This window comes from Odontomachus brunneus, unplaced genomic scaffold (assembly GCF_010583005.1).
Source record: "Odontomachus brunneus isolate Ranch 3 - 2012 unplaced genomic scaffold, Obru_v1 Obru_scaffold_021, whole genome shotgun sequence".
NCBI classification, from domain to species: Eukaryota; Metazoa; Arthropoda; class Insecta; order Hymenoptera; family Formicidae; genus Odontomachus; species Odontomachus brunneus.
Window position 1 is genome coordinate 1,455,882 of NW_022639471.1, and position 12,697 is coordinate 1,468,578.

A 12,697-nucleotide genomic window follows, 5' to 3' on the forward strand; every position below is an offset into this window, starting at 1 on the left:
ATATATATATATATATATATATATGTATATATATACACATATATATACTATATATATATTCCTCTTTTCTACGTTTTATGTAAACATTTGATCGCTGCGATTTACGCGTTTTCATTTATTCGATAGTTTCATGAAGCGAGCGCACGGCATCGATGACATCCGATCGGTGGATTATTGGCGACGACGAATCGGTGTTGTCACGTTCAAGGCTGCGTCCGGTCAGACAGCTGTTTAACATAACAGCAAATTACTCAGGGAAATAATGATTCTCCTGCGCCGTCGCGTCTCGCGATCCGCGCCTTCTTCCTCCATTATCCCGAGATGCCTCGATGCGGCAGGTGGCGATGACGTTCTCGCGGCCCGGCTACCTGCCCGCTTCGAAAACGAGCACCCGGGCGCGGTTTTACTTCGCCACGCCAGCATCACGTTCATTCCGCCCGACATGCACACACACTCGCGCATCCTCTGGAAATAAGTGCGAGTGCGTGTAACACGGACATTAAAGCAGTTACTACTCGGCAGGTCGACGTGGTTGCGACGCAAGGACTCAACGAGAATGAGAAAGGGGGAGGAAATCTGCGTAAGAATGATGCACGTACAGCGTGGTGCACGCTGATGATCATAGAGAGAACGAAAACTGCAGATCGAACATTCCACGAATATTCAAATCTAAAACGCCATCTTTTATAACGTAATCATTTATAATCATGTCCTCTCTGAGGTGCACAATCAGTATATTCTTCACTAAGATATACTATACACGGAAAAAATAGACAGATTTGCACGTAGATTTGGTAATAACTTAACTAGTTGATTTGTAAAGGTTACGTGCCCTTATGAGTGCTTCATATGGCACTCATTTATTACATAGAAAGACGAAATAGAGATACGAAAAAGACATGAAAAAAAAATGATTGAATTTTGTTCAAAATAATATGCCACACAAAATGTAATATGAAAATCTACTTGGCTAGTCTAGATTCTGTGTTATATCGATACAGCAAAAAATTTATTCAAAATTAGATCTAGGTCAGATCAAACTTTGAGTAAATTTCTTGTAACAATGTAACACAAAATTTACGTCATTGTGTAATGTGAATTTAATGATTAATTCAATACTATACATTTATCTCGTAAATATAATTCAAAGAATTATAAAATTTTCATCGTTGATTGTCTCAACCGATGATAATCATGAAAATCTATCTGAGTTGAATCTGGTTGGCACAATCAAACTCATGAACCAATTATACTGTTTTTTCCATGTACTTATCACTGGCGGTTTAGTTGGTATTGTAATCAAGATTCCGCTGGAAAGATCAATCAATGACATTGACCTGATCGACCCGTTATTGATACATTTTGTGAACAGATAGTGTCATTATATACAAGATGCACATAAATCTTTAATTCTATAATCACAAACACAAGAAATTGGATTTGGCATAACATATATATAACGGATTTGTGATTTCTCAGTGAAATCTCACTGCCACTTCCATCTCTCAAAATTGGCGAGAAATAAGAGGGAGTAGTAGGAATGTTTTCATAAAAAATCAGCGAATATTTACTGATCATCAGTGAAACACTCCTTTCACTGATTCAATTAAAAACATTTTTACTGATTCGCTTTAAGACAGCATGTATTTCCCATTACGTAACTCGAAAGATCAACCCTCTTCTCTCCATCATAATATTAACTAAATCAAAGAATTAATTCACTTCATTCGAAACAAAAATAATTACATTTCCTTTTTATTCTTGATAGAATTTCTAGGAAAGAATAGTAGCCAATCTTTTTAAATGGCCAGAATTACCTAAAAAATTTCGTAAAACTAGAGTCAAGTTCAATGAAGCTCGATAGTGTATCGAACGCCATGAAATTTTGCAAGGATTGGATCGTTTCATTCTGTAGCCGTTATACCGTAAGCTCGTAGAATCGTGAGACCGGCTAGCGGTAGCGCGATCCACCGAATTTAGGAGAAGCAATTTAGGAGAATAAAGGGAGGCAGGGAGAGAGAGGAGAGGATATAGAGAGCTGAGAAACGGCACCGCGTGCTTTTCCGCGAGCAGGTGCGCCTCCGTGAATGTGACGAACGACTCTGACCGACCGCGAACCTCATAATCCGACCGAAGTGGACGTAAACGTGCGGTGTAGCGCCGCACGAAATCGATTATGGGTGGCCGGAACGGCATTTCCGTGAAAAAGGAGCGACGGCGAGAACGGAGGCTCTCTCGAAAAGGCGATTCCCGGTCTCGCGCGAGGGAAAAGCGGCGAGTCGCTAACTCGGCTAATCGATCCCCCGGCTCTGAGAGAAACGCGGTCTTACATAGTTACAGATCAAAGTGCAAATCATACATGCAAAATGAGAGATGCGTGAAATAAAATTGTCCCGTTATAGATTACAGTCGGGCGATAGCGGGTGCTATTTATAACGCGACGAGTGTGCGAGCAGAACCGATTTGAGCGTTAATCGATTTCAGAGTCACGGGAGCGCGGCCGTGGGCTGCTATTTACGACGGCCACTTTGCGCGCATTTGCAATTAGAGCGCCTCTATGCGCGATCGGGATGGCAGTTTCGTTGCCTGCAGATGAAACGAAAGAATGCCGACCGGGCGAGCAGGTGCTCGGAACAGAACATCGCGATACGGGCTCTTTGCTTCTCTTCTCTTCTTTTCTTTCTTTCAATCTCTTCCTCACGCTGCGTCCGCGCGTTACTCGGTCCTACTCTCGAATAATGTTCTCAAGCGTATCTGTTTCGAGTATCTTAGAACACACGCTGCGGGACGAACCGCGAACGAATTGCGGGGATAAGAGAAGCACGAGGACGAGCGTTTAGGCTATCTGTAATCCAATCGTCTTGAACACAAAGATAATTTTATAGCAAAACTATTATAGAATTTGGTAATCAATTATGGTAAACTCGAATAAGATGGCCATACTTTTTAAAATGCAAAAAAAATACATTTCTTATTGTTATTTCTTAATAGCGTTTGGCACATTACTTCACTGAAGCCTATAGTACATAATACCATCAGAATTAAAAAGAAAATACTTCAGTGAAATTTATTACAACAATATCAAAACATGAGCATTGGCGATCTTACCTAAATGTTTAAGACAAGATAACCATAAGGAATAAATGACCCATACATATTTTATGTTCAAGATTCTGTACTTATTATTTTATAAAATAATGAAAAAAACATAATTTGACATATTTATTTTAGTATAGGATATTTAATACATATTATTTGTGAAAAATATAATATATATATATATAATATATATATATATATATATAAAATAGAAACCTCTATTACAAAACTTAAATTTTAAATCCAATTTTTTATCAAAACATATTGCACAGATTTAATTATTATAATATTGAAAGTAATTTTTGAAATATAACGACTTTTATAAATTTTAAAATGAAAGTGGGCCATAATGTGAGTGAAAGTCGATTATAATAGTACTTATAAACAAATAGTGAAAATGAAAATAAATATGTATGTTATATTATAATTTACATACCTACTTTCTGTATCTAACGTTGATTGCGATAGCTTAACTATAATTTATTCGACGTTACAGCAAGTTTTAGTGGATACATGAGAACTTTTATAGGTAGTCCAAAATAAAAATATAGTATAATATTCATAATCTTGCTATTTCGAAAAATGTACGCACATACATTACGATAAATACCGATTATCTTTGTGACTGATTACATAAACGCAATGTTTTGCAATTATTAGAGAAATTACAGCCTATGTCCATCATACCCGAGTTTACCCTAATAGATCGACGTTCTACAGTAATTGACTGCTATTGATATGTTTTAGAAATTGAAATGTTCTATTAAAACTTTTGCTATACAAAAAAGAACATTTTTGTTTTGAAAATATAAATTTTAACGTGTAAATTTTTATAAGATTACATAAGCATTAAACGAAAATAAGTTACTTGCATCAATTTTATACAACAATAAACAATATGTTCTTATTATTTAAAAATAACTTCCATGAATTCTATTGAATATATTAGTTTTAAGTACTAATATTTTTTCTGTATATTTTAGCGAAATTTGCTATATTCTTTAGTAAGACAAACCTTGCTAAGTATATTCCTACATTACTAAAAACGTATAGTAAAATTGAAAAGAATTTACATGAAAAAACTCGATGAAATCGATTTTTTTACGAATTTTCGGAGAACGAATGATCTTATAAGTCTCATACTCTAGAACTATAATTCTTAAGTCTAGAACAACTCAGAACAAAAAGATCTCGGTTGGAACAAGAAAGATAGTACAAGTTTACTCTTGGTCCGATAGACTGTTTGTCAAAAAACTTTTTTTTAATTTTTCGGGCTTATAATTAAACTTATTGATTTGTGCTTTTGGAACAATGTTTGGAACAACTAGAACAATCTATATCGGTATCGGAATGCTTTATCTTCAAAAAATGAGGTGCCAGGTCAAAAACAATTTTTTCATTTTTTGGACTTATAATTCAACTTACGGATTTGTCCTTTTGGAACAATGTTTGGAACAACTAGAACAATCTATTGCGGTATCAGAATGTTCGATTTTCAAAAAGTGGGGTGCCAGCTCAAAAAATCATTTTTTTTGTTTTATTCGAAAACCGTTTCGAATGAAGCAATGTCACTTTGGAACAATGTGGTACAAAGTCAGAACAATCTGGAACAACTTTCAAAATTATAAATTTCAAAAAGTGGGGTGCCAACTTCATACACTTGGAATAGATTGACATTCTGTACCGAGTGTCCTTTTATTTCGTATGTGATATTTATGTTTCAGAAACTGAGGTATGCTTTTAGAAAATTTGCTATTTTATTTTCAACAAAATTTATAATGTTCCTCAGCAAGACAGACTCCATACTGACAGTCCACTCTTGAACTACTAGAGACATGGTAAAATAGAAAAAAATTTATATAAAAAAAATTATATTCTCTTCATGAACGGAATAAAAAAAAAAGGAAAATAAAAAAGCGAATAATGCTAAGTTTGCGAAGCTCTCGAGATGCTCACGGCAAACTCTAATTGAATCGATTGATCGTAAAAGATCGCTTTTACAAGGAGGTATTTCTTGAAAACAAGTTTCCAGAGAATAGCAAAAGTAAGAAAACTAAGGGCGACCGCAAACATTAGCGTGATGGGCGGGATAAAGATCGGCGAGACGCGACCTTAGTAGAGGCGCAACAATGAAAACGCAACGGCGAAAACCGCGAGCGCCCGCACATGCACGCGTGCGCGCGAGCACGGGCACGCATTTGCGAGAGGCTGATTATGCGTTTGCCGGCGCAAGGACACGCGAGCCGGACCCACGATATGCCGCTCCACGCCTCTTATTTTTTCGAACGGGCCCGAGAGGCGAACCGTGGGTACGCACCTGCTAAGAGAGGCGCGCAGGTGCATTTACCCGCCTTCATAAGCATTACTTAATTTTCGACGGTTACATAGCGCGAGTAGTAATTGGCTTGGTGCACCCGACTCGAAAAAACGGGATAAAAGAGCGTCCCACCTCGAGCGGTCGAGCGTTCGCGTCGCGTTTCGATGTCGCGGAATCCCACTGTCCGCCCATGTGATGGCTGCTCCTCCGGCACTTTTATCGTCGATATATTTTATTTAATCCGAATTCCGCCGGGAACGCATCTGATTTTGAAAATCGTAAAACCGGGGACGACGACGGGTGGGAGGAACAACAAGTCGGATCGAATGCTCGCCGTGGGATCGCGAACGTAGAGAGCAAATGAACGAAATAAAAGAGGAAAAGGAAACTTCCCGCTCGCCTTGATACCATGGCCTGCCTTGATAGCCTCACATTGCTCTTCTTGTATTGCTTTTTTTTGAATATACCAAATTCACAATTCCCTCTCTCTTTTTCTCTCCCTCACAACACGTACACGCATACACAAACACGAATGTGTATGAGCGTTAGATAATTTATTAGAGAGAACGATTTTTGCAGGAGAGCCATAGACATACTTCATATTTCCAGATATGGCTGGGATTCGAGGTGGCTCCGCGAGCTTTAATGTCTGTTTGGCGCACTCCCGGCATCGACCGGATCGATTTTACGAGTGTTTCGTTATGGAGCTAGTTCCATTTAGTATCTTGAAACGGAACGCATTGCGGACCTCGGGGGATTTGTTTATCGCGCCCGACGCGTCGCCGTTCTCTTTTTCTCCTCTTCTCTATCGTTTCTGTTTTCGTTTTCTCTTTAATTTCTCCTGCCGAAATCCGCGTTCGCGTTTTCGGTGCGTCAGCCGCCGCGAAAGACGCGCGCATCATTTTTCAACGATGACTAAGAATCGGCGGGATTCGAGCGGTTGTTTTAGGAACGGCGAATCGGCGCGTCGGGAGAAATCGCAAGGAGCGCGCCGACGAGGGAGCCGAGGGACTTAGGTGCAACAGCGACCATAAAGCAAGATTAATGAGGCGAAGTGCGCTCTGGTAGGAAGCTGTCAGGGTCCTGGCGCCAGCTGACCAGACGACTCGACTCGCACAGCCGTATCGACCACACGTACACCCGTTACACCCACACGCGTCCGCCAACAACTATGATCCAAATCCTCTCTCTCTCTCTCTCTCTCTCTCTCTCTCCCGCTTCGCCAGGACGACCGAGTCCGCTTGCTCCGCGCTTTCCGGAACAGAGGAAGGGAGAGAAAGCGCGAGCGTAATTTAACAACAATTAATGAGCCGGCGTAACGATAAGGACGTCGAGCGAAATTAGAGGAGAAGGCACGACGGAGGAGTGAAAACGCGTCTGATAAAAAAATATATATATATATACACATACACACACACAAATGAATAACACGAGGACCAGGCGATTTGCGTATTTTCGCAACGGAAGCGCGGGGAACTTTAACACCCACGTTAACACTAATGATATCTCACAAAACATCGACGTCTCCGCGCATTGGAACATATCATCTCAAGTATATCGCGATTGGAAAATACTCGTCTCTTATTATGCTCCATATAATTATCACCTATTAAACCAGCAATTAAAGTCGATCTATACGACGCGAATGGGAACATTCGTTGCGCGATCAATCATTGCTACACTATCATTATTACACATTATCGATATTCCTGCCTTTCCTTCACCTTCTCCTTCCCCCACCTCCCCCACCATGCCATCTCGACGATTTCTCGGCAAAGGGAGAACTGATTGATCTCTTTATCGGCGACCATCGTGACATTCAAGAACCAAGCCTCTCTTCCAGGTTGCGGCAAAAGAAAATGCGGCGGTCGCGGTGGACGTATGCGTGCGTGAGTGCGTATGCGTGCGGTTGCCGTCTCGTCGCGGCCTTCCGCGTCTTCTTCCCAGGCTGCCATCGACGGTCGGACCATCTCTCGATGCCGAGCATCGAGAGAGCAGCCGCGTTCGGGACACCTGTCTCCGACGGTTATCCCACGTTAAGTACATAACCAGTTTCGCAACGCGAGCTCGAAAGCCCCGGATATACCAATCGACTCGCCACGCACACGCTCGCACACATCGGCAAGCTCTGCACACGCACGTGTGCAAGAATCTCTCGCACGTGTGCGCGCATAAGATCGTGCGAAGCGCGCGAGCACACGCAAGGGCGGACGGGCGAATTAGGCGAGCGACGACGAATGCGGGGGAGTCTGATCGCGATGATGATACTGGGTGTCCACGACGATTCACGTCGGCTGGGAATCCCCGAACGGCACGTAGATGATTTGCGAGAGCTTGAACGTTGATTGCGTTTGAACTCTCGCGGATTGAAAAATCGCGAAGACATGGTGACAAGTAAAATTGTTCCCGAGGATGAAGAAGACTACGTGATATTTTCATATTATTATAATAATCGGAATCATGTAATATTATTTTGCGTAAACGGCTCGTATCATGGGAAAGCTTCGCGCGGATGAAGTGTTTAGGAACTTCTGCGAATTCCAGGTGACACGGAGAGATGATTCACAATAGCTTGATCGCCGCTTTCGTCTCATCTCTCGTGAATGGAAAAATCACAAAAGGACATGATGATAAGTTTTCTCGAGAGGCTATGCAATATTTTCATATTGTTACATAATAACCGAAGTCATAATATTTGTGTGAACAGCTCGTCCTGCGAAAAAGCTTTGCGCGGATGAGGTGTCTAGGAATTTCCGCGAACCAGCGCGCTTTCTCCCAGCTGCGAACTCCTCAATCAATTTGGCGTCGATTTCTCCTCAGCGAAAGTTTAATTGGACGTCACATTTTTTCGCGCCTTCTTTAGTCCCCGCGTTTAAGCGATAATTAAACGGCACTTCGCGGCGTTTAAGCGTCTCCCACTCGAGGGTAGCGTCGAAAGCCCGTGAGCGGGATCACACGCGAGCACGACTTCGTCGTTCAGTTTGCGAGCCTCGACTTTTTCTCATCAACGTGACTCTCCTCCTCCTGCCAGGTCTTTTTTGCGATACTTTTATTGAATTACGACATGCCGACGTGACTTTCGAGACACCCCTTGCACACGAAACGTATATTAGGTATACCGAGCTGGCCGGACGAGTACAAACGCGAATGCGAATGGCAAATGGCGGGTGACAAGGCATCGGCATCTGCGCTTAATTAATGCAACACCGGCCGCAACGATACAGGAGGAACCCATGAGAATGCTGCGGGACGATCACTATGCCGGCCGCCGACAACGGCGACAGAGAGATCGTGCCTCTCGACGGGACGACCCGCGGACGGTGCCCAAACCAGTCCAGGGTGTTCAATTATGCGCGTCATCGACCGGCGCGTCTCCGAATCGACGAGTCGCGCGATGAAAGAGAAAACGCGTAACCGGAAAAACTTCTGCGTAAGTATCGACCGTGTCCATATCGAAAAACTAGACCAATACGACGGGATAATAACAAGATGTGACAGAGAGGAATTTTTTCGCGACTTGTATTGCAATTTTTAAGGTGAGTTCCAACTTAAACAACTTGGTTTTCTACCTAAAGTTAATTCAAGTTATTAGTCTAATTAATTAAAGATTTCTCTCTCTCAATTCAGAAATTAAATTCGACAATTTCTAATATCAAAGATGTATTAAAAATTAAATCACAGTGAAAGATAACACGGACAGTCTTATGCAGTCAATTATCCTTTTTTCCGAGCCGGGAAACGCGATGCTTAAATGAACATTTCCGCCGTAGGGTGTCGGTAGGCCCCGCAGGGACGTCCTCATATGTTGCACTAATTGGTACACTAATTAGAAAGCTGTCGCGATGTAAAATATCTAAATAGTCGTCGTTCATAATGGAAAATTAAATACTCCAGTTTCCTAGCAGGTCACGCAAGTGGCTTTTTCGAACTTCCGTTCGGGATTTAAAATTAAATTGTGAGAATACACAGGTGTAGGTGCATGCGCGTGTATACGAATATCATGGGCAATTATATTCATTGTGTAATTTATCGTTGGGGAGGGAGGGAGGAAGCGATTTCATTCTTCCATACTACTGACAAAATCAGGTCTCATATCTGCTTGACGAAGGGACGCGCTAATTCCGCCGGACGGTAACGCGCTGACGCACGGCCGCGCGTCATTGAGCGCCGGTATTTCGAGATAGGTACGGTAGTTGCCGATCTTTTTTCTCTTTATCTCTCCCCCTCGAACGGACACCCACGAGGACCCGCGTGTCTCTGTGCGAAAGCAATCCTCTCTGTATAGGATGCGACAGCGCGGCGCCAGCCGCGCGCACACAGCCAGCCAGCTAGCTAGCCAGCCAGGTTCCGCCGCTCGATTCCTGCTCGTCGCTTCGAGGAACGAGTGCAAGTACACTCGGCTTACATAAGGCTCGACGTACGTGATACCGCGATCGCGACGGACAGGGGATGCGATCCTGCAACTTCTCCGGAGGCAAAAAGGAGAAGAGAGAAGAAGCAAGCTCGATGGGAAAAATACCCATTTTGTAACGCGACATATTTCATCTGGATCTCTTTCCGAAACAAAGACATAATTGCAAGCGAAATTCGAAAGGACAGAGATATCAAGTGTTGCTAAAATATCGAGATTTTGAAGCAAGTCTGGCTTTAAGGCTTAAACTGTAATAAGTAACTATTTGTATCATCAAGGCAAGACAATAGATTTTACGGTTTTATGTCTGGGGTTTCTTCTTTGGCGCTGCAAGCTCGACTAATGCTGCAATTCCAAGCAAATATACGAGTAAATCGTAAAATCGTAAAGTCGTAGCTTACGAAAAAAACAAAAAAAAATCTTAGATATTTACGAGTTATCGTATGACATACGGTCCACATAGAATTGCAGATTTACTCGTAAGTTCTTACGAGTCTTACGAAAATACGTTACGAGTTTTACGATTTTGTCTAGAATTGCAGTATAAATCTGCAGATTTAATGTAGAATCAAAACTTGTGTACAAAAGCGTTATTGTATCTGGAGTGAAACGTAACCAAGTCCTTTCTACGCATTCGACTCTCTCTGTGGGAAATTGATTTACACAGGTGAGGGGTGTTCTCGCTAGTCCCGTTTCGGCGAATGTTGAATTATTGCGAAATGCAGAGGGCTCGGTCGCGCAACCCTGATAATTTTTTCGTGCGCGAGGAAACCGTGGAAGTTTCCGTGAAACTTTCCGGACCCACCCCGAGCGAGTTTCCACGAACGCGAGCGTACACGAAAGTTTTGCAGAATTCCCGCGTTAATAGAGAACTATTCGTGTGTCCGCCACTTAGAGACGGACACGGCACATAGATGGGAGCGAGATCAGCGAGCGGGCAGATGCTCGTCGCGCGGGCTCCTTTTTCCTGTCCGGTCCCAAATAGGGCAGTGCCGAGTGACTCGGCGCCTGCGAGGGCCGCGGTAAACCTCTACTCGTCTCTATCACGACTTGACATACACGATGAAGTACGTGGTACACGCGACGGAATATTCGCGGTAGCACAGATAGATAGCGAGTATCGCGAAGCAGCATCTCTCGAAGAAACTCTTGCGCGACTCGCAGAAACAGAATGACGGTCGCATCCCGTCGCGACCGCATTCGACGTCCGGGCGCGACGAAAATTTCGCCGGCTGTTATGAGCGCGAGGAGAACGTAATCTCGAGGGAGAATCCGCGCGACAAACGGTGGATTTTCCGGAGAATGCTGACAGTTTCGGAATTATCAAATATTTATATCTATATTAAAATTACTTATCGATCCTGCGAACGTTAACATTATATACTGGGTCTGTTTTCTATTGCTGAACTGGCTGCATTAGTTCTCTCTTATCTTCCACCAAATTTTATCTGTATATCTGTCTCTTTTTAAGTTCCGAAAGTGTACTCTAGTTCAGCAATAGAAAACAGACCCACTGTCTCCTTTTAAGCCTGAAACACAATACGTCGTATCTCGGAGTTGAATGTCGGGACGCACCTGATGATCCAATAAGAGAATTTATTTTTCGAGAATAAGTTCTCCTCATTGGACCATCGGCTACGTTCCGACATGCGACAGCGACATACGATGTATTGCAGGCCTTAATCCTCGATATACCACCAAAATGTAATTTTAATTTGCGAAATTCATTTTTTATCAATGTCAATTATTTGTAACATTTCATATACTTTATTTTGTTTTTTCTTAGAAGTCTTTCAGAGAATAAAGAGAAAATTATTCATTTTATTTTTTAACAGAATAAATCAGTTTTTACTATGAAATATATAAATGTTCCTAATAGAGAGAATAAATTATTGAATTTAATCAATGCCGTAATTATATAAAATATCATATTTTTAAAAATTAATCCTCTAACCTTTTTTAACCAAAACCGTGATGGTATACCAAGATTAAATACAATGTATGTACAAACATACAACATCTTTCATCACCCAGCGTAATGATATTATCATGCAAAATGCATCATATGCACAGGATGTAGGCATGATATACATGTACCACAAATTCATATATGATAAGAGACACTCACGAACAACGTCAATGAATCAACATCCTAAGGATCTGCCAATTTACCAACAACCCGAACTTCTCTGATAATTCTTTGATTTTCCCATGTTGCGCCGATTTTCAAGGAACCACTAATTTCGACTGCAGTTACTGTTGTTCCTGTACATAAAATGAATCGATTAGGTCATTGCATAAAAAAAAAGAGCAAGTCTCGAGAAAGTAGCAATTTCACGACACAGTTTTATCAAGTACCCAGATAGCATACAATATTTACAAAATACTTTAGAAATATAGATATTAAATATTTTATAAATATTCTAATGTCCGAGATTTTCAGGTATGAAAAATATTATGATATATAAATATTTAAAAATATTTATGAAAAATATCATAAATCTTTCATAAATCATAATCTTTTTCATAAAAGTATTTATGAAAAATGTTTTTCATAAATATTTTAAAATATTTATTATAATGTTTTTTATACCTAAAAATCTCAAACATGTGAATATTTATAAAATATTTAATATCTATATTTTTAACCTTTGGAGGACCGGAAGCCGATATATCGGCACGACGGCGGTATCAGCTTTTTCCCCATTCAATCCAATGACATTGACAAAAGCTGGTCCTCAGAAGGTTAACATATTTTGTAAATATTATGTGCTGTCTGGAGTATCATATTAGTGATTAATATATCATATAGCTGTGGCAGCTAAAATGTGTTTTCATCATAAATTTCGAATACTACACTCAGATCATAT

General features: G+C 41.2%; 1 long non-coding RNA gene across 1 annotated transcript in view; it reads right to left on the reverse strand.

The window, feature by feature from the left end:
- The window catches only part of LOC116842148, a 97,798-nt gene that overhangs the window by 84,450 nt on the left and 651 nt on the right, over positions 1 to 12,697 (reverse strand). Inside the window, exon 2 of the long non-coding RNA XR_004377682.1 lies at positions 11,956 to 12,092. This is a non-coding gene — a long non-coding RNA (uncharacterized LOC116842148). The remainder of the gene's footprint in view (positions 1 to 11,955; positions 12,093 to 12,697) is intronic.